General features: G+C 38.5%; 1 protein-coding gene across 11 annotated transcripts in view; it reads left to right on the top strand.

The window, feature by feature from the left end:
- Positions 1-27,652, top strand: part of sgms1b (sphingomyelin synthase 1b) — a 119,175-nt gene that overhangs the window by 32,285 nt on the left and 59,238 nt on the right. For 10 of the 11 annotated variants that reach the window (XM_041209155.1, XM_041209148.1, XM_041209150.1 and 7 more), the window contains one exon: positions 19,162-19,233. The gene's annotated coding sequence lies outside the window, so the exon portion shown is untranslated. Of the gene's footprint in view, positions 1-9,771; positions 9,879-19,161; positions 19,234-27,652 lie in introns of those variants that run through there. The other variant, XM_041209152.1, reaches the window with a different exon arrangement.

The following is a 27,652-nucleotide window of genomic DNA, read 5'->3' as shown; positions in this document are numbered from 1 at the left end:
GATATGGCATGAGATTGGGAGCACCCTGTTGAAACTTGAGGCCATTGTGAGTTGTCATGGTTGTGCACCAAAGTTAGCTTTTGAGTTGTGTTCTTCGAATTAGGATTCCTTCTTTGGTAGAGAAAAAAAAATATTTTAACTTAAATAGTGATAGTAAAAATGTGTTTGCTGGAATAGCCTTATTAATTTGTGCTGACTTCAGTAGAAGTTTTGGTGGTCACAATCTACATCTGTTATGAATTGTAGATTTTCATTTGTTACGGGCTGAAATTTTCAGTTGCAGCAGTTGATTTTTATTCAAACTAAATATTCTCTTTTGAAGAGGTACTAAGTTACCCAGTCTTGATACCTGAAACTCTAATTCGTATTTGTTTATAACCTGCTCTCCCAGCCCGAGAGGTTTTGTTTTTGTGTGTTGCAAGAAATGTCGAAAGGCATTAGTTTCAGAATTACTCATCTACAGATCACAAGGAAGTGTGGCAATTTTATTAGATTGTCCTTTGCTGAGAACTGGAAATAAATAGAAGTAAAGCTTCTCAGACTAAGTAGGAAAGATCAATTTTCCTATCTAAGAAGCCAAGTTCTGTTGAGATATTCAATTGTACAAACAATCATGAAGTCATAGTAAAAGGCTTACTACCACTTTCTTATTAGAATGATGCCTTGAAGCCAATGGGGATAGGCAATAAATGTGCCTTGCTGATGGTCCGTATCCTGACATCAAATGTTATTTTCTTTAAAAATGCTTTTTTTAACCTTCATTTTGAGTATTTCCTGTAATCTTTCCCTTTTCCCAAAAAAGGTAACAGTCATATAAAAACTGTAGGTGTATATCATCCTATAGTATACTTTTCTGTTCTCATTTTCCTTGCATCAAATTGTTTCTGCTGTTCACTGCACAAAATGGGCAATCATTAACATAACATGGCAAAATATGAAGAATAACAAATGTCTGGCAGCAATTCAGTCAAATGTTCAGTTGAATCCCCCTTGTACTTGCTTCCAGACAATTATTACACAGTATTTACTTGAAAATAACATTATAATGGCTAATGTGACAAAAATGCAAATTCTTACATGTTTCTGTCTTGTTTTCTATATGGATAACATAGTCATATCATCTCCAATTTATTTTGAGGTGCACTTGCTAATAATGCATAAAGCCAAAAAAAAACAGCTGCCTGCCACTTGTTTTGTTTGCCTAACATCCCTATTCTTGGTGACCTCTACTGGTATCCCATCAACCGGCACATTGAATTTTCAAACCTTCTTTAAAGCTTTCTCTGGCCTCACTCCATTCTTCCTCTCTCGTGTTTCCCAGTCTTGAATCCCCACACCCATAATCAGTTCCTCTGATTCCAGCACATTTTCTGCCTCTTCCTTTGTTTGCACTAACATTGGTTGGGAAAATTTCAGATGTTTTAGTCGGACTCGGAAATTCTCTTCTGAAACATCTCTGTTTCTTTCACCTTTTTAAAACTTCAGCTGAGCATTCTAATTTCTTTTTCTATTTCTGTTTTCATTAAGCTTCTTGGAATGTCTGTCATGTTAAAGATGCTTTGTAAACAAAAGTATAGTTACGTTGGTTGTATTTTTCTCATATTAATGTTTCTATTTGTCATTATGTATAAAAGCTGAAGAATTACTTTAGTATCCAGACCAGTTTAATTACCAAAAAAAGGCTCTACTTTGAAATCTCCAGTATCATACAAGTGTTTATTTTCATTCTTGTATTTCTAATCTAATGTCTTTCAGTGAAGGAAATCTGCTGACCTACCTGACCTGGCCTGCATGTGACTCCAGATCCACACAATGTGGTTGACTCTTAATTCCCTCTGAAATGGCCTAGCAAGCCGCTTGGTTGTATCTGACAGCTATAGAAAAGTTTTAAAAAGGAATAAGGCCAGATGAACCACACAGTAACAACCTAACTACTGGAAACAACCATGGCACATCAAGCCCAGTCGATCCTTCAAAGCCTTCCTTACTAACATCTAGGGGCAATAGTGGGAAAACTGCCCCACAGACTAGTCATGCACACTGAACCATCTTACAGCCAGTGTCCCAGATGCATTCATCACCAGCCCTGGATATATCCTGTTCTACTGGTAGGCCAGATCCAGCAGAGATGGCATGACAGTGCTATACAGTCAGGAGGCAGTTGCCCTGGGAGTCCTTAACATTGATTCCGGATCCCACAAAGCCTCATGGCATCAGGCCAAACATGGGAAAGGAAATGGATGATGAACTAGTACTCCTCCATGTTAATCATGACTTGGCAGAAGCACTCAAGGTATCAGTGGCACAGAATGTACACTGCATGGGGGACTTCAATGCCCATGATCACGACTGACCGAGTTGGCTGAGTCCTAAAGATCATACCTGCCATACTGAGCAAGTGGTGAGAGAAACAAATGAGGAAAAAACCTACATGACTTCACCCTCACAATCCACCTCTTCAGTGACAGTATTGGTAGGAATACCACTGCACAGTCCTTGTGGCGATGAAGTCCAGTCTTCACACTGTGGATACTGTCCATTGTGTTGTGTGACACTACCACCATGCTAAATGGGCTAGATTCAAAACAGGTCTAGCGATTCAAAACTGAGGCGCTGTGGGCCGTTAGCAGAATTGTATTCAACCACCATCTGTAACTTCTGTAACCACCATCTGCACCCATGCCTTTACTTCTGCCACTGAAACATTTGTATGTGCTTTTGCCATCTATAAACTGTATTTTCTTCTAGTGTCCCCTCACACTCAATCTTTCACAAATTCCACTTTCCAAAAGTTGCCCATGTTTTATGCGTCAATGTGTGTAGGTATTTTTTTTTAAATTGGCATCAGATTTATATTTATGTTCATCCACACCTTCAATACTCCAGACTCTACAATTCTAGTGCTGTCCTGACTGGCTGCTGCACTTGTAACTGTGTAGGCCCTAAGCTATGGAGTTCGCTCCCTAAACCTCCCTGCTTCTCAATCTCTCTCTTATCTTTTTAAAACACTCCTTAACACCTGCACCTACCTTTTTGATCACTAGTCTCTTGATCACCAGTCCTAATTTATCCTTATGCAAATCAATGTCAAATTTTATTTAGTTATGCTCCTCTGAAATGCTTTGGGCCGCTTTTACTTTGGTAAAGGTACTATGTAAACACAAGTTGTTTCCATCCATCTGTAGATCTGGTACATGGAGAAATTCTTGCTACACATCCTGCAGCTAGAAATTATTATTATTTTTGGCTAAGTCTGTAGATGACTACACTGGTCAGCAGATTCTTGTAATAAATAAAGCATTACATTCAGTAATGAACATTCTGTACCTTATTTTTTTGTGAAGTGATGTTCTGCAATGTCTTATTTGTTTGGTTTCTTTTTGATTGTAACTGACTTATTGAATTGAAATCTGCCCATCAAATGCAGTCAGGTGTAACAATCGTGGAGATCCATTAGATATTCCTTGGTGGATAATGCCATCATATTATGAAGATTAACACTAAAACCAGCGCTGTCATCCTGGAACATTTGAGTGTACTACTTTTAGTTTAAGTTACTGGCAAACCTATTACAGCAATTAAGCTTTATTTTCTGAAAAGTTATTCCAAAGGATTGCTGAAATTTAGTTTTCAAATTTGTACATAGACTGTATCCAGCCCTTGCTATGTATTCATGGTAATTCAAAGTTAGTTTTTGCACTGAAAGCTTTAAATTAGCAATAAAATTATCCAAATTACACAATGTAAATAATGACAAGTGCAAAAAATTGGTACTTAACTCTCTCTAAATTAAGAAGAGGGACTGCAGCTTATCCTTAGTAAAAGGCTTAGAGCAGTAGATCTTTATGGGATAACATGCATTTATTTTTTAATAAGTAAATAAAGACTAACTTTTCATCGCAAATTTCATGCCTCAGAGAGACAATATAGGGTAGTGTGGGGTGTGATGGTGGCGACAGAGGCTGGTCTGGGAACTGAATGAAATGTCACACTTGTGGAGTCTTTTTCTGAGTGTGGGAGTGAAGCATGTTGTTAAACCTAATACTAATAAAGCAGTGAGCTATTGAATATTTGCATATAGTACTTAAACTAAGACCTAACAAATATCTTGTGCAGATTGCCCACCCTCTCTTCACATTTGAATTCACTGTTCCTACACTAATATAACATTAACCCTATTCCCCTTATTGTTCTATCAATTCTTCAAAGATCTATGTATTTGCACTAGTAGATGCTTCTATACAGTTTGAAGCAGTCACCTCTGACCCAAAGTTGACACTGAGCAAACCCTATTACCTATTTAAATTTACCATCAAGACTGAAATTTATCATTTAGACTGATATTTCAGTATACAGGTGAAAGAGTGCTGTGGTGTTGGCAGTTCCATTTTTAGATAGAATACTGGACCGAGGTCCTGTCGGGGCAATATTTATTCCTCAAACCAACAGGACTAAAACTGTCTAATTCATCATTTACTTCACTGTTGTGTGCTTCCCGACATTACAACAGTAACTTCAATTCAAAAGTTATTTTTCGGCTGTAAGATACTTGTGAACATCTGAGATACTGAAAGGAGCTATATAAATGCCAGCTATTTTTCTTGCTTTGTGCTAATTGGTTGCCACGTCTGCCTGTATAACAACAGTAATTGCTTTAAGGAGTAAGTCTTTGGCCATAAATAGCCTTGCGGACACATTGAATGATGATTTAAGCGCATATTCTTTCTGTAAGTTGCAATCTATGACCTAGCCTGTTTGAGTCGGTTTATTTACTTAAGCAGCATTAACATTGCTTTTCACTAATGGTGACTGCTAAATTCCTGGATTCTTTTGGGTGGTGAGTTATTTTAACAAAAAATATTATACTGAATACTAGGAGGAAAAATTCTGAAATCAGCTGTTAGTACCGCATGCATTTTACATGATATTAGCACACACTCCTGTACGTGCCTTTCTGGGTTTAACAATATGCACACAAGTCTTTGGAGCAGGAATCGAGAGACTGCAATTTGGATTTTTACTGAACGTGAGTTGATCACTTCTAAGCACTATTGTGAAGACTACATTTTTCGTACTGCAGCAAAAATCAGTCTTTCATTTCTAGTTGGGTATGGAGCAAGGGCAGCAGCATATTGTCAGTTAGCACAGTTAACCCCTGCAGACTAAAAAGACTGAAGTAATTAATCAAAGACTGAATTAATTTGTCCATCAAGGCATTATTTACTTAAAATACGATTGCAGATTTGTGCATACTTTCCAGTAATTTTTATTACCCCCTCATAATGTTAGGTAGATGGCTGGAGTTACAATGGTAAGCATAGGATTGTTAGTTTTTTTAAATTAAATGTAATAAGTGATACCTTGATGGTGATCCATAAAAAAGCAGTGTTCTTTAGATGTGTAATTAATTGTGGGTTGTTCAGCATGGCTCTAGATTTTAGTTCCTTATTACTTATGGTGGGTTTTAGCAGTAGTCAAAATCAGAATAGTTTTATTTACTGATTTTCTTTGAACTTACCTGAATTTTTAAGGAACTCAATTTCAATCCCAGAAAATGTTGGATTTAGCAGCCTAGGCAGCAACTGTGGAGAGAGAAACAGAATTAATGTTTCAGGTTGATGACCTTTCATCAGATGGTGCATGATCTGCTGAGTATTCAAGCATTTCTGTTCCTATTTCAGATTCCCAGCATCCACAGTATTCTGCTTGCCAATTTTAACCCTACTGATTTTTTTAAAAATCTGGAAAACACTTGGGGATTTCTTTTGGATTAGTAGTAATAACTTTTGATTTAATGAAATTATAAATTATTTGCATTGATTTTTTTTGTAGTCAGATATTGAGTTAACTTCCTAGTTTTAGATAATTTCTGATTTTGAAAACTTGTTGCTTGACATATTGAGGCATGTTATGTGTTTTTATGCAATAATAAAAATACAAATTTAACAGTTTTCATTATGTCCAAATTTACATTGCATATTGCATGAACTTATCACCAAGGCCCCTTGGACTGACTTATACAAACATACAAACTAGAAGCAGAAGTTGGCCTTTCGGCCCCTCAAGCCTGCTCTGCCATTCAACAGATTAAGGCTGATCTGTTTGTATTTCTAATGCCACATTCCCATCTACCCCCGATAACCTTAGGTTCTTTTTAGGCAAGGGAATCAATCTGCCTCTGCCTTAAAGATATTCATTGATCCCACCACCACTGCCTTCTAGTGTAAATTGATTTGAGACCTTGACTAAAATAGATGAATGTATCAAACAATCCAGTGATGTCATTTCAAGGACATGCAAGAGGCTGATATACATGGAATCTCCTAGTCTTTTTAAAAGTGAATGTGGGCAAGTTTTTGACTAGTAGGAGTATAAAACAATACAGACTTGTTAATGAAACATAGGGAAGGTAGAATGAAATATATATTTAACATTGAAGTAGATTCTAGATGGAGTAACCTGAATTGGCCAAATAGTCTTTTCCTATTCTTGCTCATAATTGATAATGAGATGAGGAGAAATTTCTTCACCCAGAGAGGGGTGAGCCTGTGGAATTTGCTACCACAGAAAGGAATTGAGACCAAAACATTGTATGTTTTCAAGAAGGAATTAGATATAGCTCTTGGGGGGGAAAGGGATCAAAGGATATGGGGAGAAAGCGGGAGCAGGCTATTGAGTTGGATGATCAGCCATGATCATAATGAATGGTGGAGCAGGCTCGAAGGGCCGAATGGCCTACTCCTCCTATTTTCTATGTTTCTATAAGTCCATGTAGGAAGAGGGTTCACTTTTAAAATTGAAAAGATGATATTTTGGCTTAACATTTTCAAGAAGTACCTAAATGATTATCATCAGCCTGAAAGGAGAGGAAATGAGAATGCTGCAACACTTGTACATGTCCTCCCAAAGATGATGGTGCTCTGTGCAATTGTGCAACCGAAACCAACTACAAATCCTGTGACTGGTCTTTGTATTTGGTTTGAGAATTGTATGCAAATAGCTACAGCAGGGCATAGCATCTGTATGATGACCATTCTTGTACATTCACTGTGGTTTTAATTTTTTCTAAGTCTGTATTCAAAATTTTGTTTCAGAAGAAGTGCTCTTCCCCATAGATATGAGGCAGTGCCAGTCTAAATCAGAGATTTAGATGAATGTGCCCTACTTACTTCCCTAAAGCACTGTTTAACATCACATGTTCCTGGGAAAAGGTGCCAATGATGAAGCAATTAAAATCAGACATGCTCATGAAGCCAAAATTAGAGGAGTGTAGATAGCTCAATGTTTTGGGGCTGGAAGAGATTGCAGAGATAAGGAGAGGCAAAACCAGTGAGGGATATGACTGGAAGCTAGTTATGTCCTTGAGCACAGAGGCACTGTGTGAACAGGGCATAGTATGAGTTAGGGCACAGTTTGGCAGCAGATTTTTTTGAATGAGCTCAAGCCTACAGAGGGTAGAATGGAAGAGGCTGGATAGGAGGGTGTTTGAATAATCAAATCTAGAATAACTAAGGCATAGATGAGGATCTAGCAGCTGAGATGGGTGGAGTCTAAGCAATGTTATGGAGGTGATCTTCGTGATGGTGCAGTTATGTGGTTGGAAGTTCATCAGGTTAAACAGAACACCATGCTGCCAGTCTTCCACATTAAGGAATGGAAACTGTGCTCGGGGAATGGAGTTTGTGGCAGGAACAGAGGCAATGGCTTCAGTCTTCCCACTATGTAGTTAGAGGAAAATCTTTGCTCATTCAAAAGTGGAAACATTTATATATTCTTTTCTAAGTAGATTTATACCTCTCTAAAGAGAGGTCTTACATTTCCAAACAAATCTTTCCCATCTTCAGGTCATTCCAAAGCACCCTATAGCCAATGAAATGCAGTTACTATTTTTGTAAACAGGCACAACGGCCAATTTTGGGTCAACAAAGTTTCTCAAGCAACAAAATGAATTAATCTGTTTTTAGTGGCATGTTGTTGAGGAGTGAATGTTGTCCAGAATAGTTTTTTGAAAAAGGGCCAAGGTGAGCCAATAGTTCACTCAAATATTTCACTATCTCTTTGGTTGCTATCTCCACTAAGTTCAAGATCTAATACTGGAAATAGATTTATGATATATGGAAGCCTTTGTATTGATTGCACATAGGAGCATAAATAGGCTGTTCAGCACCCCATTTAGAGTCATAGTCATATACGGCACAGAAGGAGACCATTCGGCCCATCAAGTCTGTGCCGATTCCCCACAGAGCAATCCAGTTAGTCCCATTCCCCTGCTCAGTCCCGATAGCCCTGCAAGGTTATTTCCTTCAAATGCCCGTCCAATTTCCTTTCTAAATCATTGTTTCACTTCCACCACCCTTGTCTGTTTAACCATTCAATCAGATCTGCAAATTACACTTTCATCCGCCTTTAAACCATACCCATTAAATCCTGTGTTTTTTTTAGTTCAAGGGGTAGGAGAGTTCCAAATTCCTCCAACCCTTTGCGTGTGGGGAGGGAGAAATGCCTCCTGATTTCAGTGCTGAATGCCTTAGCTCTTATTTTAACTTTGTTCTATCACCAGAGGAAATACATATACTTGTGTAAAACTCAAATTTTTGAGATCAGTTTTTTATTAGAACAAAGCTCATGGGCTCGACTTTGACATGGGTAATGCGTGCTTGATTTGGATCCAAGTGAAATCCAAAAATAGACTGTCACAATAGAATAAAGTAAAAATAAAACAATGCTAAAGAATTTAAATTAATTTTCTAACATGTATTTATTTAATATTTCAAATTGTATACATCCATATTAATTATTGACCTTTTTATGCCATGACATTACAAGCATTTCATCCAATACAATATAAATATATACTATAACAAATTAACTACAACAATTCATGTTGAAATCCTTCAAAATCACTGATCACCATCTGAATTGCCAAACAATTCAACCCAGTACCCTGGTTATATAACATCATCCTTGCCTTCATCATCGCTAGTATCAGTAAATTGGACATCAGCGTTCAATAAATAATTGTTCTTAGTACCGTTGAGTGAATTTGATATTCCAGGTTTTAGAAATGGTTATTTTGACTATGTTGGGATCAAGTACCTTCCACATGTGACCCATTGACACAATGTTGCTAGTGAGGGCGCTCGCATATCTCTGCCATTAATGTTTTTCATCTATCATCCAATTGATCAACATCTTTTGGATACTGTCCTTGAGAAGTTTATTTATGCGTACATCCAAGGGCTGAACAACGCTCTAAGACTGATGGGATTAACTGCCACATCGGTGGTGGCAGATCTCATCACAGATTGCATTGCCAACAAGGTGGGATTTGAACATGTCCCAGATGAACGAACCTTTTTCGTTCCGTCGACCTCCTGGTGTTGAATTCCACCCTCCTTTGATCTATTTCTTGCCACAGCCTTCATTCATTCAGCATTTCTCATGAGCATGGACGACAACACCTTTGAGATTTCTCTTTAGGGAGAGTTTTGCGCTTAAATACCACCATTGATTTTAATTTGTACCACCCACCACCATACAAGATGGAATCACTGTGAGCATGTCTTCTCATAGCCAGTCAAAAGGACAATTTTTTTTCACCAATCTTGGTTTTGTTTGCTGGCATGTTGAAGTTCATCGGTATTCCATTCGTATTTCCAACACAGATGAGTCAATACACATTCTTCTCTGCATGTCGAATGACAAAATGGTGGAATTGATTATTATTATTGAGTTCATGTGGCAGATGCTGTGAAATTTTTGTTTCCTGATGGAGAACTCGGTTTTGCCTTTTCATGAATCGTGTGCACATGGACTGTCCTCGAATCCGGAATACTTTCTTCACTTCTCTGAAGGCATAGTGCTGGATGGCTCCACAGGTGATAACATGACCATTTTGTTGATGCTCACTAACTGTCCTGCCACATTGTTTTTCCGGGTGAGGCCACTTGCTATGTCTTCCTCTGGTGCATTCATTCTTCAGCATCTTTTCTAGTTTATTGGATATCTTTAGACGAAGAAAATTCCTAACTTTAGATGTATTTTTGAGAAGAATGGCTTGGCAACACTAATTGCTGTGGCAGAGGTATTTGAAGGAAAGATGCAATTTCTTGGTTTACCTGTTTCCTTATTCTGGGAAGATAAACCAAGTTCAGCAGTAAAAACCTGTTGCTCCATTTTTGTGTAGAAATGTATTTGTTACTTGATTTTAAAAATCTGTCTGAAGTGTGCAAGAAAGACTTTATTTTTCAGGAACTGATTTCATTTTTTTAAAAAAAGTTGCCTCTGAGGTATCTTTTGTGCACGTCATTCCAAAGCTTTTCAGTGGAACCGAGCAACCGTTCTGTGCTACCCTCCAATCCTTAGGTAACCTCTGACTCACCAAGAGCTATATTACAGGAGATGTTAGCAATATTTAACTCTTTTATAACTAAATTATAGCAGTGGAATAATATCCTTTAACTTTATCCAGTTTCTTCCTTTTTTCTCTGTCTCTCTCTCTCTCCCCCCTCCCCCTCTGTCTGTGGAATGGTTGTTTAGTAATGAGGACATTTTAACAGTCACATTCGTAGAAACGAACTATGATTATATGAATTTGAATATCTATGAAATAAACATTGGGCTTCCTTCAGTTTATTGCAGTACATAAACCTAATAACCATTCACTATCATTGGATTTTGTGGCAATCGTAACCTCAAAGTCAAACTATCTTTTGCTTCAGATTTTGGTTTTAGAATGGTAGTGTATTGAACACATCCATTTTAGTGCAGAAAATGTACAGAGTATTATAAAGGGGCTGACCTTGCAGTAAGAGCAAGGGCACAAAGACAATTGAAAGAAAATCAGGGTAGGTGAAGGAGAAAAAGACCATTCAAGCCTGTCTGATAGTTTTGAAATACAACGAAAGATAGAACAAAGCATGACCATTTTCCAGGTTTCCTCAAAATTGAAAATTTATTGTTTAAATATGTTCTAGTGAGTTACTATTTACTCGTTACTGTGTTTGCTGGCTTATAATTAACTTATGCCTGTCAGTGTTCTTTATTTGTACATGTGTGAGCATCCATGTTACTTAACCTTGGCATTTTACATATTTTAAAAAAAAGGTTGTTTACCCTCTCCTCCACTGAGAATTGATTTAATTTCCTTCGACTGTCTCTGTAGCTCGGCACTGTAAAACCTGGTATCATCTTTGCCTGTCCAGCCTTCCTTTAAGTTGCTTCTAGATATTGCCTGAAAATATGTTGACGACCGTTAATCGCAAAAAATATACTGTACAGTTTTACTAAGTCAATGTCAATCTTCCAGAAATTGCTAAAATATATACTCAATGCTTGAACAGTGATAACAATTCAAAAGTATTTTTTTTACACTTTGGGATATCCTGAAATGCAAGTTATATAAATGGAAGTTCCGTTTCCTACTGTTGCAACTTAACCCTTATTATACTTTAACTGATTATACTAACGAGACATTGCAAATATATGTTTCCATGCACCTTCAGTTTGTAATAAAAGTTGCTATTTAGTTCAAGCAATGTCAATGCAATAAGAATGGATCTGGGCGGAATAAATTGGAGTCAAAGTTTAGCAGGAAAAATGGTAGCTCAACAATGATCTATCTTCAAAGAGAGAGTTTTAGCACAGTCCAAGTATATCTGTGTTTCTTCGAAATGGAAAGATTGGGCAAACCAATCCAGAGCTTCCTGGATGATAAAACACAGAAATTATGATGAAGAAGCAGAATGTTATGACAGATGTCAGGTAGGAAATGCATTAGAGAACCAGGTTGAATATAGAAGGTCCAAAGGGGAGATAAAGCAAATAAGAAGCAAAGAAGTATGAAAAGAGACTGGTAGCCAACATAAGAGAGAATCACAAAATCATCAATAGGCATATAAATCGTAAAATGAGTAGGAGGACCCATTAGGGACCATAAAGGGGATTTACACATAGAAGTAGTCCATGTCCAAATGCAGCAAGACCTGGACAACATCCAGGCTTGGCTGACAAGCGGAAAATAACATTCACGCCACACAAGTATCAGGCAATGACCATCTCCAACAGGAGAGAATCCAACCATTGCCCCTTGATGTTCAGTGGCATCACCATCACTGAATCCCCCACTATCAACATCCTGGGGGTTACCATTGACCAGAAACTGAACTGGACTAGCCATATAAATATTGTGGCTACAAGAGCAGGTCGGAGGCTAGGAATCGTGCAATGAGTAACTCCCCTCCGGACTACCCATTGTCTGTCCACCATCTACAAGGCACAAGTCAGGAGTGTGATGGAATACTCACCACTTCCCTGGATGAGAGCAGCTCGCACAATATTCAAGAAGCTGGACTCTGTCCAGGACAAAGCAGCCTGCTTGATTGGCACCACACCCACAAATATTCACTCCCTCCACCACAGACACGCAGTAGCAGCAGTGTGTACCATGTACAAGGCTCCTTAGCACCTTCCAAACCCGCAACCACTACCACCTAGAAGGGCAAGGGCAGCAAATAGATGGAAACACCACCTCCTGGAGGTTCCCCTCCAAGTAACTCACCATCCTGACTTGGAAATATATCGCCGTTCCTTCACTGTCACTGGGTCAAAATCCTGAAACTCCGTTCCCTACAGCACTGTGGGTGTACCTACACCAAATGGACTGCAGCGGTTCAAAAGGCAGCTCATCACCACCACCTCAAGGGCAACGAGTGTTAGACACAAAAATGCTGGCCCAGCCAGCAAAGCCCACATCCCGTGAATGAATTAAAAAAAAGGTAGAAGACATAGTTTGAAGTATTAAATGAATACTTTGCATGCATTTACCAGGAAGAAAATGTTACCCAAGCCATGGTGATAGAGGAGGTAATTCAGATACTGGAAAGGTTTAAAATTGAAAAGGAGGTGGTATTCAGTAGGTTGTCTGTACTTAAAAGTTGATAAGGCCAGAAGAGACGCATGCAAGGATACTGAGGGAATTGAAATTTTTTCACCCAGAGGGTGGTGGGAATCTAGAACTCACTGCCTGAAATGGTGGTTAAATCAGAAGCTCGTAACATTTAATAAGTATTTAGATATTCACTTGCAGTGCCATAGCCTACAGGGCTATAGGCCAAGTGCTGGAAAAAGAGATTAGCGTAGTCAGATCTTTGTTGACCGGCGGGAACATGATGGGCTTAACGGCCTCCTTCTGTGCTGCAAATGAGAGTTGAAATGGCAGAGGCACTGGCCATAAATTTTCAGTCTTCCTTAGACTCAGGGATGATTCCTGAGGACTGAAGAATTGCGAATGTTCAAAAAAGCGTGTAAAGATATAAGGCCCAGTAACTACAGGCCAGTCAGTTTAACTTCGGTAGTAGAATGCTTCTACAAACAAATCCTGGATGATGTTAATAGTCACGTGACAAATGTGGAGTAATTAAGGAAAGCCAACTATTATTTCTTAAGGGAAAATTGAGTTTAATCAACTTGCTAGGCTTTTTGAAGTGGTAACAGTGAGCGTTATTGAGAGAGATGCTGTTAATTTGGTGGTGTACGTGGACTTCCAAAAGACATTTGATACATACAACAGACTTGAGAAGTTATAGCTCATGGAATAAAAAAGCTAGTAGCAACGTGGGCACAAAATTGGCTGAGTGACAGGAAACAGTAGTGGTTAATGGATGTTTTTTCAGGCCAGAGGAAGGTTTGCAGTTAATTTCTTGATGTATATTAATGACCTAGACCTTGGTGTAGGGGCACAACTTCAAAATTTGCAGATGATGCAAAACTTGGAAGCTTTGTGAACTGTGAGGAGGATAGTGTAGAACTTCAAAAGAAGGTAGGTTGATGGAATGGGCAGATAGGTGGCAGGTGAAGTTCAATGTGGACAAATATGAAGTGATGCATTTTGGTAGGAAGAACATGGACAGACAATATAAAATAAATGGTACAATTTTAAAGGGAGGTGGCAGGACAGTTTGAGAGAGCAGTTAATAATGCATACTGTATCCTAGGTTCTATTAAAAGAACCTTACAGTACGAGAGCAAGGAAGGTTATGTTGAACTTGTATAAGACACTAGTTCGGCCTCAACTGGAGTATTGCATCCAGTTCTTGGCACAGCGCTTTAGGAAGGATGCAAAGGCATTGAACAGAGTGCAGAAAAGATTCATGAGAATGATTCCAGGGATGAGGAACTTCAGTTATGGAGATAGACTGGAGAAGTTGGGACTGTTTTCCTTGGGGCGACGGAGGATGTGAAGGGATTTGATAAAGATTTTCAAAATTGTGAGGGTCCTAGACAGTGTAGATGGGGTGAAACTGTTCCCACTTGTGTGAGGATTGAGAACAGGAAGGTGCAGATTCAAAGTAGTTGGCAAAAGAAGCAAAAGCGATATGAGGAAAAACTTTTCGCGCAGTGAATGGTTATAGTCTGGAATGCATTGCCTGAGAGTGTGGTGGAGGCGGGCTCAATTGGAGCATTCAAAATGGAATCAGACCGTTATCCCACCACCCCCTCCACACCCTGCAGCGTTACAGGGAGAAAGCAGAGAATGGCACTAAATGAATTGCTCTTTTGGAAAGTTGGTGCAGACACGATGGGCCGAATGGAAGCCTCCTGCACTGGAAAAATTGTGCATTCCATTTCTCCACATTAAATAAAGTTAAAATTGGGGGAGGGGAAGTAGATGAAGACGTAATGAAAAGTTAAGGGAAGGGAAGACAACAGCTTGTACATACTTAATGCATGGACATTTAAATAAGTGAGCAATGAAACCAGAAATGACTTTGTCACTGGATAGATATATTAAAAAGCTAAGGGGAAATTATTGTGGGTTTGTGGCATGTTCTTTTTGAGGAACTTTTGGTTTTGAGCATTCTATGGATGCAAAATATTTTGGTTTTAGTAAGATTCTTGATATTCAACTTTAAAATTAATTAAAAGGCAGATGGGGAATTGAAAGCAAGCTTCTGAATTGAAAGTTTGTTAAACCAGTGAAAGCAAAGTTGAAGTAAATTGCATCAACAATGCAAGGAATCACTAGTGGGCTGTCACAGCAATCAGTGCTGGGGTAACACTTATTACAATTACTTATTGTGGTCAGTTGTAGCTGGGAGGGGAAACCAAACCTGAAACTGTAGATGATACCAACTTAGGGCAGGACAAGATGATCAATGAGGAAGGGAAAGACCAACTAATAAATGACTAGGATAGTTTGGAAGGTGGATTGATGAATGGTTAGTTACACTTCATGTGAACCAATCAAAGGTAATGAGTGTATCAATTAACTAAGAGTTTTTGTGGGTACTTGTGGGTGGACCAAGTGTGTTGCACAGTAGTATTATGGAAAGTTAGTTCAATCTTGAATGTATAGGGGGCTCTGTGATGAATTTCTGACCGCAATCACATCATCAGCAAGACTGCCTACTTCCAGCTCTGTAATGTCACCCAACTCTTGTTTGTGATTCACTTCCTTTGCTACTGAAACCTTCATCCATGAGTTTGTTGCCTCTAGAATTGAATACTTCAGTGCACCTCTGGCTGGACTACAGTGTTCTACTGTCCTGTAAACTTGGGCATTAGAGTTTTGGATGACTTTGTATTCTAACTCTCCCCAAGTCTTGTTCACCCATCACTCCTGTGCTTGCTGACCTACATTGGCCCCTGGATGAGTAATTCCTCACTTTTAAAAATTCTCATCCTTGTTTTCAAACCCCTTTTGTGGCCTTGCCTCTTCCTATCTCTAGTCTCTTCCTGCCCATGACCATCTGATATCTGCATTCCTCTAATTCTGGCCTGTTGCGTGCCCTAAGCCCTGGAATTCCCTCCCTAAACCACTACTTCCCTTTCCTTCTCTAAGGCATCTTTTAAAGCCTACTTTTTTGATTTAAGCTTTTTTACACCTACCCTAATTTCTTGTGGCCACGTTCCAATTTTTTGGGAATTCAGTGTTAATGAAAAACTGGAAGAAGGAGCAATCCACCCTGAAGAAGATACCCAAGACCAAGTACAGCATGAGACTGGGGACCAGCCGCCGGCCTGACCTTGAGCAACATGTATTGGAATGAGCCCTCAGTGTCAGAATGGTTACAGAATCACAGAATTACAGAATTGTTACAGTGTAGAAGGAGGCCGCTTGGCCCATCCATGTCTGCACCAGCTCTGAACATTTTAACTTGTCACCAGAAATGCAGTGTGCATACATATGCACTTAAGTGGGCCAAATCAAACTGAGTCCAGTAAAGATTTCACAGCAACTGCAAGTTGATGTAGTTGCTTTATAAAATGAAAATGTCTAATGTTGCAGCAGAAGACCAAGATCGCGATGAGACTACAAGAGACCTTTATGCCAAAGTTACCAGCTTCCAGTGATTCATCATCAGGCAGTGGTAAAAACGCAAGTTGCTGATGTGACATAATGGGTACATGGATGAAACACCCATGAATTTTCATATGTCCAGCAACCAAATTGTGGTGTGAAAAGGTTCAAAAAACAGTTATAGTGAAAACCACAGGACATAAGTTTCGTGGTGCTTGCCTGCATTGCCAATGAAACTAAATGAAAGCCTGTGGTAATTTTGAAACTTAGACCATGTCAAAAATCAAGTTGTGCATGTCCATGACAACAGTTGCAAGGATGAGGATGGCGAGAAGTTGTGGATGTGTGGAATAGGTGTCTTGGTAACCTAGGCAAAGAACACAGCTTATTTAATGGGACATGCTCATATCCAGTATCATTGATGAGATTAAGAGGCACCTGGGTTCTAACAGCCAAATTGCAGGTATACAGGGGCTCTAACGTTCATACTTAAACCTTTGGATTTGTGCCTCAACAAGTCATTCAATGATCATGTTTGCGCTGAATGGAATAGGTGGATGGTTGATGGAGAAAAAATGTTTACAAAGAGTGGAAGTATATATCCTGCTCCACTTGATGTTTTGTATGGTTTTGCAATCAAATTGTGGGATGCTATTAATGCACAAGCCACCATCAGAATGTACAAAAAATGTAGGATACCCAATTAAATGGATGAAGATGATTTGTTGTAGGCGGATGATTCTGAAACTGAAAGCACCATATCTGATTGAGTGGAATCAATACGATGATGCCATAGCCAAAGTGACTTGGGATGAATTTGATGAACTTGTCAAGTCGGATGCTGAAGACCATTAATTTGACTTTTTAAAATTACGTTTGTGGTTCAAACTATAATTGTAGAATTATTTCATTACATAAAATGTGACATTTATTTTAGTTTGGTTTTTTTCGTGATTCAAAATGGCAGCCACCTACATCATCACTGGTGAAACGCGTTTTATACTCCGTATAAGGCAACCCCAATTTTTGGAAGGATTTTTTTGAAGCTTCAAGGGTTGATATATGCTGTGATCTGTGGCACATGTCATTGTAGTCATCAAAAGAATAGAGTACAGATCTAGTGAACCTGGTACTGGCCAAGGCACTGGTATGGCCACATCTGAAGTATGGTGTATAATTCTGTTTAACTGTAAATTATAGCAAGGATAATCAGATATTGAACATTGCACCTAAGCCGACAATTAGCTTAAAACTGGTAATTTTGGTATAAAGGGCTCTTGTAGTCTTGGTCTTCTGCTGCAACATTAGACATTTTCATTTTATAAAGCAACTACATCAACTTGCAGTTGCTGTGAAATCTTTGCTGGACTCAGTTTGATTTAGCCCACTTAAGTGCATATATATGCACACTGCATTTCTGGTGACAAGTTAAAATGCTCAGAGCTGGTACAGACATGATGTGCTTATATGGAGAGGCAGAGAACTCAGTGCTTTGGGGAATATTCAGATACTCCAGATTCTTAAGGGAATAGATGAATTGAACCCTGCTTGGTATCTAAAGATTGCTATAAAGCTGGAAGAAACACAACCTCAAGATTAAGAGCAGGAAATTGCATGCACAGCTTGGATGTAATGGCCTAGGCTTTCTGATTGCACTACCATCACTCCCCACCACCAAGGAACAGCGGCAGCAGTGTGTACCATCTGCAAGATGCACTGCAAGAACTCACCAAGGCTTCTTAGGTCACATCTTTCAAACCCACGACCACTACCATCTAGGAGGACAAGGGCAGCAAATAGATGGGAACACCACCACCTGGAAGTTCCTCCCCAAGCCACTCACCACCCTGACTTGGAAATATATCGCTGTTCCTTCACTGTCACTGGTCAAAATCACGGAACTCCCTAACAGTACTGTGGGTGTACCTACACCACCTGGACTGCAGCTGTTCAAGAAGGCAGCTCACCACCATCTTCTAGAGGGCAATTAAGAATGGGCAATAAATGCTGGCCTAGCCAGTGATGCCCACATCCCGTAAATAAATTTTAAAAATTATTAGATTGCTGCCTATTATTTGAAATGCAGGCTAATGACTTTTTGCAGACAATGGTCAGCCAGGAAGGCTGTAGAGGCAGTTTGTGTAGGAAAAAGACTATTGGATAATTGAAAAGATGTGTTAGCTGAGAATATTGACCTTTGGGATCAGCCAGAAGAACCGCAGTCCTTTATATCCCTGAAATTTGTTGTTTTCAACACCCAGTGCATGTTGCAGTGTGACTTTGGTGCTAAAATATAAACTATATCTGAGTTGAAAGAAACAATTTGTATTTATCACGCACTCTTCAAGATATCAGAATGTCTCAAAGGATTTCACAATCTAGAAGTATAGACACTGTAGCAACACATGGGAATGCAAGAAGCCATTTGTGTACATCAAAATCTAACCTTCATTTATATGCTCATAAAGTACGGGAAAAAATGTGAAATATGTTTTTAAATTCAAAGATTCATTTTGAATCCATGTTTATTGCCTAAGAGTTAACAAGGATACTACTCTAGACTAGTTTATTATTAACCACCTCTGTTAATAAATAAACCTTTCTGCGAGGATGTCAGAGATTTCTGATTTGTTATAATGCAGAGTTTAAGTTGGCTAAAGATAACATTTGCATCAGTGCAAATGAATAAGAGGTAAGGGAAAGTATTTTTATGCCAGGATTTTTAGACTTGCAGAAATAATACTTAAAGATATAACTTTTCCCATTATCTATAAAATTCTGTTGTATGAAATATACTGTCTTGGCTTAACTGTATGTGTTCAGTTCATGTACTGAATGATTTGAAAAACTTTGTTTTACAGAACCCTCTCTCTTGAGCCTTAATCCACTGTGGTTTCACGTTAAGCTTGGGAAAAAAAAACCCCGTCAAGTTGGTAGGTTGAAATACTTTATCTGTAATTACGCAAACTTCCTTCTGCTTTTCTTAGTTCAGTAAGAATGCAGGAACGGAAAGATCACCTTTCCAGTTAACAGAAGTGAATATTTTATTGGCTGTTAACTCATGCTGGTTTCCAAGTAGACTTAAAGTTTAAAGGTAATGCACCCATTGTCTTAACTTCTGTCTCATTCATTAAAATAAACTGCACTGTTATTGATATATCCTGGCATAAGACAGTGGCTTTCAACTGTTAATGCATTGACTGATTATGGATTATTTTATTCGGTCTTCGTGTCTGACCTCTTGTTAAGTTAGATATATTGGGCTGGTTTTAATCCCGTAAGCGAAGGGTTTTCAGTGGGTAAGCACAGAGTTTTGAAAAACCCTGAATATGAACTTTGTTTTATTTCAATTTAGAGGTAAAGTACAAGTAGTCTTCCAATAAAATATATGCTTATATTTCCATTACATGCAATTGGACCTTTTTGCTTGTTCATGTGATCTGTTCACGCTGCTTGTTTCTCCACATCATTGCAGCTGTAGTTTTTCTTAGAAATAAATCGCAACATTTTATTTTTCACTGAGGATAATTAAGATGCATATCCAGTAGGTGTGAGTTGCATCTCTCCTCTCCTCTCATATGAGATGCCTCTTGCTTTGAATACTTCCATGAGGATATGGAATGAGGTTTGTGACTCTGTCTCAAAATAGAATTTATTACTCCTAGTTGAAGTGCTGTACCATGAACAAACAGAATCAATAGGTCCTGTAGTTATCTTCACACTTGATCCATTTGGCTGTATGATTTTGATTAGGTTAATAAACCATTGTGCACTGTGGGAAAAAAATGTATTACTAAGTTAAAATGAATATTTTATTGCAGTCTATTTTCCACAGTGAAGTGCAGTTCATTTTATTTAGAGAATTCGGGAGGGCTTAGAACTCTTTAAGCAAACCATACTGAACACTACATGATTGAATTACAAGCCAAAAACTCTGTTATGGCCAATATAAAATCACTGTCAAGAGTAACAATCAAATTCTAAATAGCAAGTCCATTGACATAGCACATTAATTAGTAGCAGCACATAACCCAGCGTAATAACTCTAGCGTAATAGGTTTATTATCCAAAGTGAAAATTCCGAGCACAGGATTGTTAAACTAACTAGATTGTCAGTTGACCTTGATCTATAACCTGCCAATCACTAAATCTGGCATCTTCATTTAATGCATATGTTACTTTTTAAACATATTCACTATAAATAATTTAAAGCCTACAGTTGTTTTGGCCTGTGACATTTGTTTTGTGGATTGGGTCATTTGTCAAAAATGTTTTGACTCCCAATTGTATGAAAAAAGCTTTGGCTTTATTTTTTCCTCTAGTTTAACAATAATTCAGGGCAAAGTTGATGGTCACTTGGGCAAATGCAAGTTAATTAAGGAAAGCCAACACAGATTCGTCAAGGGCAAAATTATGTTCATCTAACTTGCTGGAGTTTTGGAAGAAGTAACGGAGAGGGATAATGAGGGTAATGCTGTTGTTTTGGTGTACATGGACTTCCAGATAGCTTTTGATACAGTGCAGCACAACAGACTTGTGAGCAAAATTATAGCCCATAGAGTAAGAGGAAAAGTAATAATATGAATATGAAATTGGCTGAGTGACAGGAAACAAGAGTACTAGTTAATAGATGTTTTTCAGACTGGAAGAAAGTTTGTAGTGGAGCTCCCAGGGGTTGGTGTTGGGACCTTTGCTGTTCCTGATATATATTAATGACCTAGATTTTGATGTACAGGGCACAATTTCAAAATTTGCAGATGATACAAAAGCTGGAGTTATTAACTATGAGGTGGATAGTGTAAAACTTCAAAAGGATATAAACAATTTGGAATGAGCAGAGGAGTGTTAGATGAAGTTTGATGCAGAGAAGTGCGAAGTGATTCATTTTGATGGGAGGAACAAGGAGGGGCAACGTAAAGGGTCCAATTCTAAAGGCGGCTCCATAGCAGAGGGACCTGGGTGTATATATGCGTAAGCCATTGAAGGTAGCAGGACAGGTTGAGAGAACTGTTAATAAAGTATACAGTATTTAACGCTTTATTAATAGGGGCATAGAGTACATAAGGGGAGGTGATGGCATAGTGGTATTGTCGCTAGACTAATAATCCAAAGACCCAGGGTAATGCTCTGGGACCCGTGTTCGAATCCCACCATGGCACATGGTGGAATTTGAATTCAATAAAAACCTGTTTGTCTAATGACCATGAAACCATTGCCGATTGTTGTAAAAACTCACCCGGTTCACTAATGTCTTTTAGGGAAGGAAACCTGCTGTTCTTACCTGGTCTAGCCCACATGTGACTCCAGTCCCACAGCAATGTGGTTGACTCTTAACTGCCTTCTGAACAAGGTCAATTAGGGTTGGGCAATAAATGTTGGCCTAGCCAGTGATTCCTACATCCCATGAACGAATAAAAAAAAAAATGAGCAAGGAAGTTATGTTAACCTTGTATAAGTGAATTGAGCCTCAACTGGAGCATTGCATCCAGTTCTGGACACCACACTTTAGGAAACAAATGAAGGCATTAGAGAGAGTAGTTCCAGAGATGAGGAACTTCAGTTATATTGGAGAAGTTGAGACTATTTACCATGGAGAAGTGAAAATTGAGAGGAGCTTTGATGGAGGTACTCAAAATTGTGAGGGCTCGGGACAGAGCAGAGAGAGAAAAACTGTTTCCACTAATGGAAGGATCAATAACAAGAAGAAGCAATGGAGACATGAGGAGAAACTTCATCCTGCAGGGATTGGTTAAGGCCTGGAATGCTCTGCCTGATAGTGTGGTGGCAGCAATCAAGGCATTCAGGAGGGGAATTGGATTGTTTGAAAAGGAAGAATATGCAAGGTTATGGGGAGAAGGTGGATGAATGGTACTAGGTGAATTGCTCATTTGGAGAGCCAGCATTGATGTGATGGGCTGAATGGCCTGCTTCTGTGCAGTAATAATTCTGTGATATTCCAATTGAGGTGTTTGATTAAGTGCCACGTGATAGGATGTCAGTAAAGTTGAGGCCCATGGAATAAAAGGGACAGTGGCAGCATAGATACAAAGTTGGCTGAATGACAGAATACAGAGTGTAGTTGTAATAGTTTTAAGACTGGAGGAAGTTAAGTAGCGATGTTCCCCAGGCGTCACTATTCGAACCACTACTTTTCTTGATGTATATTAATGACTTAGACTTGACCGCACATGGCACAATTTCAAAATTTGCAAGTATTGTGAACTATAAGGATAGTGATGAATTTCAAGAACATAGAGATAAGGTGGTAGAATGACAGATATATGGCAAATGAAATTTAATGCAGAAAAACATGAAGTAATACATAGAGGAAAAGCAATATAAAGTAATTTTAAAGAGATCGCAGGAACAAAGAGACCTGGGGTTATTCATGCACAAATTGGTGACGGTTGCAGTACAGGTAGAGAAGATGTGTGAAAAGATATGCAGGGTCCTGGGCTTCATAAATTGAGGCATAGAGTACAAAAGCAAGGAAGTTATAATGAAGTTATAAAACTGTTTTGGCCTCAACTGGAATAGCATGTCCAATTTTGGGCACTTAAGGTAGGGTGTGGCAGCTTTAGAGAGGGTACAAAAAAGATTTACGAGAATGTTTCCTATAATGAGGAATTTGCGTTACGAAGATAGTTGGAGATTCTGGGATCCTTTTCCTTGGAGAAGAGAAGGTCGGGAGGAGATTTGTTAGAGGTGTTCAAAATCATGAGGGGTCCTGACAGAGCAGATCAAAACTGTTCTTTTTGGTTGGGTGGTGTTGAGAACTAGAGGACACAGATTTAAGGTGATTGGCAAAGCAACTAGCAGCAATGAAAGAAAACCTGTTTTTAAATGTAACAAATGTTTAAGGTCCAAAATGCACTCTGTGAGAGTGGGGTGGGGGCAGATTCTTTCAAATGGACTGGCTAGCCGCTTCCTGTGCTGTAACCATTCCATGATTCTAAAGTAAGCAAATGTGTATTTGCTGCAGGATTCTTAGTCTACATCAAACAGCATGATAGGCCTGTGCACTGCTTGGGGTCAGAGTGGTTGGGCATTTATGTTCATCTTGAGCCTTTTTATTCTTTCCATTTGAAGATCATTCCAATTTATCGATATTTTGGCTCCAATAAGTTAATTCAGGATTGGTTTCTTTCTTAAAGCCTTGACAAGTTGCAGCCTCCTAAAACATTTCACTGCTGGCTGTGCGCCACATCTTTTTATATACAGTATCAACTTGTTTTTCCCTACTTTCACCTGTTCCCCTCCAGGCCATCACTTGCCCTCCATTTGGTTTTGAAATACTAGTGCTGCTTGTTTAACGGCCACCATTTTTCCATAATGTAGTTTGCTTTGGTACCTTTATGTAACACTGCAGCAATGTACTTAAGAATTGTGTTCTGTTTGAATTGAAGAGGTTAATTCTTTGAGTGGGCTTGTTGAGATAATGGCTGAAGTGCTGAGTGTTTCTGCAGCTACAGTACAGGGCTTCTGAGTGAAAAGTTTTTTTTTATTGCTTACTGGGCTTTGCACTGATAAAACTTGATGCTGACTGTGCCATTGAAAATATTGTCCAATGTTAATTCTCAGATCAATTGTGTCATGTGACTGCTCTATTGAAAGATATGTTTACACGTTAACTTCATATACATTGGCCTTTATTAAGAAGTAAAAGCAAACAATAGAAAGCTTGGTGATGATTTTTTTTATTAATATTGTGGTGGAGTGTTAAGATAAATATATGTACTCTTGAATTAATTTCATGCTTTTTGGCGGCAGGGGTGCTCTGGCAGTGAGTCCCAATGATTTATTTTTCCTGTTAAAGCATTGTGAATAAAGGCAGATTACTTGATTTTTTCCAGAACTTTACTGCTGAAGGCCATTTTGTGAGTAGACTTGTGGAAAAGTAAGACCCATCCAGCTAAGGGGGCTCTAGAATTGTCCACTTGGGTTGCTAATGACAACAGATTGCGATTGAATATGAAATTGGCATCACAGCTTATGTATTGTGCTGCTGGTGAACATGTAAAGTTTAATGAATATGAATTTTTTATCCTATGATGTCTACTTCCTACGTTGTGCCTGTACTAATCTACTAAATAAAATTCTGTTCTCTAATTGGTCAAATACAATTTCTGGTAATATGACTGAAAACCCCTTCAAATTATCATTGAATTTTATGGGATGCCATTATTGCTGTTTTGCATTGGTGGGAAGCAGTTTTTAAGGGTTATTATGGGAGTATAAGTCTGGAGTTTGGTTGGAGAGCTAACTCTTGAAATCTGAAATTAGAAGATGTGAGATCTGATGTCTCACTGATGCCTGGCTTTCTACCAAATTCATTGTAACTCCAGCCTGCTCCAAAGCTGCTTTTTAAAGTATCCAAGCAGTTGAATGTGACCTTCAAACACTGAGAGAAACTTCAGACTGACTCATGCTCTCCTAACATGTTTTAAAAAAAATAGCAAAAGTCAAATGACTGCAGAAGCTGGAAATCTGAAATAAAAACAGAAAACACTGAAAATGTTCGGCATGTCAGGCATCATCTGTGGAAAGAAGCAGAGTTGACGTTTTCAGATTGATCTTTCCTCAGAACTGTGAGGCAAGATGGGAATTTTTAACTGTTTCTCAGTATTTGATCAGCTTGACCTGCTGAATGTTTCCAGCATTTTCTGTTCTTTCTAAAAAAAAACACGTAGTGAGGTACAACTTGGAGTATATATATATAACATATTGAGCTCCCTTACTTTAAAAAGCACAGCCAAGACTATTAATGTAGAACAGACTTGAGGGTGAACGTTGGTAATGCTTATATATAAAGATGCCTCTTTTTGTTAGAAATTTGCAGAAGACCTGTATTTCATAAATTAATGTGCCTCCCAGGAATTGTTGAAATGTGCATCTATAATGAGATTTATGAAAGTAATTTCAGGGCCAGCTATTAAAGAGAGAGCATCTGCAATATTGATGCTTTAGCTCTTCCCATGTTTGTAATAAAGTACGTTTGTTAACCCGCACAATTGTTAAGTGCACAATTTCTTTTGAAGGAAATGAATGACAACAGTGATAAATCTGATTAGATAATGATTACCCCACTGGTTCTTGTAAATACACTAATGGGCTAACGTGAGTATGCTCTTTGGGAGATGAGAACTTCTTGGGAAGCATAAAATAACATGACAAGATGTGCATTGCCCTCCACAGCTCTCAGACCCAGTTGGAGGTTTGCAAAAAAGCACGTGGCTTAGAAAAGCAATGATGCATGAATGTTATTGTGAAGTAGCAGTGTGAATTGGTAAGATATATGTAAGATATGTGTTTGACATGGATGTAACAAGCCAGACACTAGAGGTATTTATTTAAGAAAAATCATGACATTGAGTTTTGCAAAATTATACATGGCATGAAGTGAAAAACCCATTAGTGAAGGAAGAACATTTGACTAGCAAGTTACTAAAGGGTTGTGTTTCATTCTTCTTGTCTGGTGTAAATGGGGTGATAGCAGTCTGAAAATGGCATTTGGATACTTACTGCCCTGTTTACACTGGCACTTTGGGTAAGATCCTGAGATGAGTGGCCAAAACATCTACAGCTTTTAAGCAGGAGGCTGCATGATATATGTAACTTGGGTGTCTTATGATAGATATAGGACATTAATTGCAATTTTGAAGGATAGATGAATGAGACATGCACTTAAAAATGGCTTGGGCCTCATGCTGGCATCATTGGATGAGTGGCAGATATGCTCTACCCACCTGTTTTCTGCCTCAAGTTTCTGGTGCTTCTGTAACATTTCTATTTTTGGAGGGGAGGGTAGAGGGAGAAGTTTTTTTTAAGCTTTCGTGTTTTTGCAAAATAGTTGAAAGCAACATCAGATTGGTTGCGCACGAGATTGCCTGTGTTCCAGCAATGACTGCAATTCAAGAAGTACTTCATTTGCTGTAAAACACTTTGGAATGCCCTGAGGCTGCGAAAGGTGCATCATAAATACGAGTCTTTTTATTGAAAGATACCTGCCATTCTGCTTTACCAGTATCCTGATGATAGCCCTGATGGCTACTGTTCTGATCTGATTTCACCTTAATAAAATTTTAAGCAAGTTTGAACACTGAAACTGCCACCAAGATCGAGTAAAGGTGCGAAGAGATTTGTACAATATAGGTTAACAATGTGGCTAGATGTCAAGAAATACCTCCTTTTAACAAGAAAACAAATTTAAGTATAAACTATTACCAGTTATGCCAATTTACAGAAAAACATTGTGATCATTAGACAGTTGATGCATGTTTTAATGTATGAACCCAGAACATTGCATAACTTATTGCAACACGCCCAGCATTAGCTGTCCTGTCTGGCACGTCCTGCTGCTTTTTGAATAGGATTGCTTTTAACTTGGCTTCCTCGGGTGGAGAGAGTTCTAGTCCACATTAGTCACAGTACTGATTCAGCTGTGCTTTATTTCCACTTACAAATTTCTCAGTTAGAAGGGCATGTTTTTCTTTGTTGATGTGAATTGCTAATATACAGACGTGACTTAGAAGCCAAAAGGCAAGTGATCTTTGGCATTTTAGGACCAATTTTCCTTTTACTGATTGTTTAATCATTTTTAAAAATTCCTTTCTATTTAGGATCATTTAACAACTCGGTAATTTTGAGTTAATTTTGCAAAAACTGAGATCTGTCTTTATTTTAAGCTTTACTTCGTTCAAAAGAGCCAGACAGCTTCAACTTGTATTTTAGAGTGTGTTGCTCCTATCTTGATTAATCATACCAGATCATCATTGAAAGATAGATTTTAAAAAGAGAACAGTTGCAAAGCTTAATTATCCACTCAAAACAAGTTGGGCATGCAAACTAGGCCAGATGCTAGTTTTGATGTGTTGGAGTTACTGATAAAGCGCCCTAAAATAGAGAATGTTTTAACGACAAATAAAACATTAAATTGGGATTAAAACATATTTAAATGCGCGTCCTTAGTTGACCCAAAAGTACATAACTAGTCATTTTTAGCAATGCTTCACCTGTTAATCTTTCTGCTGGGCATTCTGGTGAAAATGTCCTTAACCTTGGGAAGCCAAGAAAACAATATGGGTTGTTAAAAGTGCCTTAGCTACTGAACCCCTGGTTCTTGCAGAGGCAGTGGAGATGGGATTCTATTTTTCACATATTTTAAGTGAGATTCTGTACAAGGGGCACACTGAAGATCGTCCATCCACTGAACTTAAGTAGAAGGTTGCTCATTGTGAGATGGTGCACACTGAAGAATGACCTTTTATGGCTTGAACCAAATGCAGGAAAGAAAGGAAATCATTAAAATTAAAAACAAAAAAACTGCGGATGCTGGAAATCCAAAACAAAAAC

Source organism: Carcharodon carcharias, chromosome 17 (assembly GCF_017639515.1).
Source record: "Carcharodon carcharias isolate sCarCar2 chromosome 17, sCarCar2.pri, whole genome shotgun sequence".
NCBI classification, from domain to species: domain Eukaryota; kingdom Metazoa; phylum Chordata; class Chondrichthyes; order Lamniformes; family Lamnidae; genus Carcharodon; species Carcharodon carcharias.
Note: the sequence above shows the minus strand (reverse complement) of the source record. Positions and strands in the feature narration are given on the sequence as shown.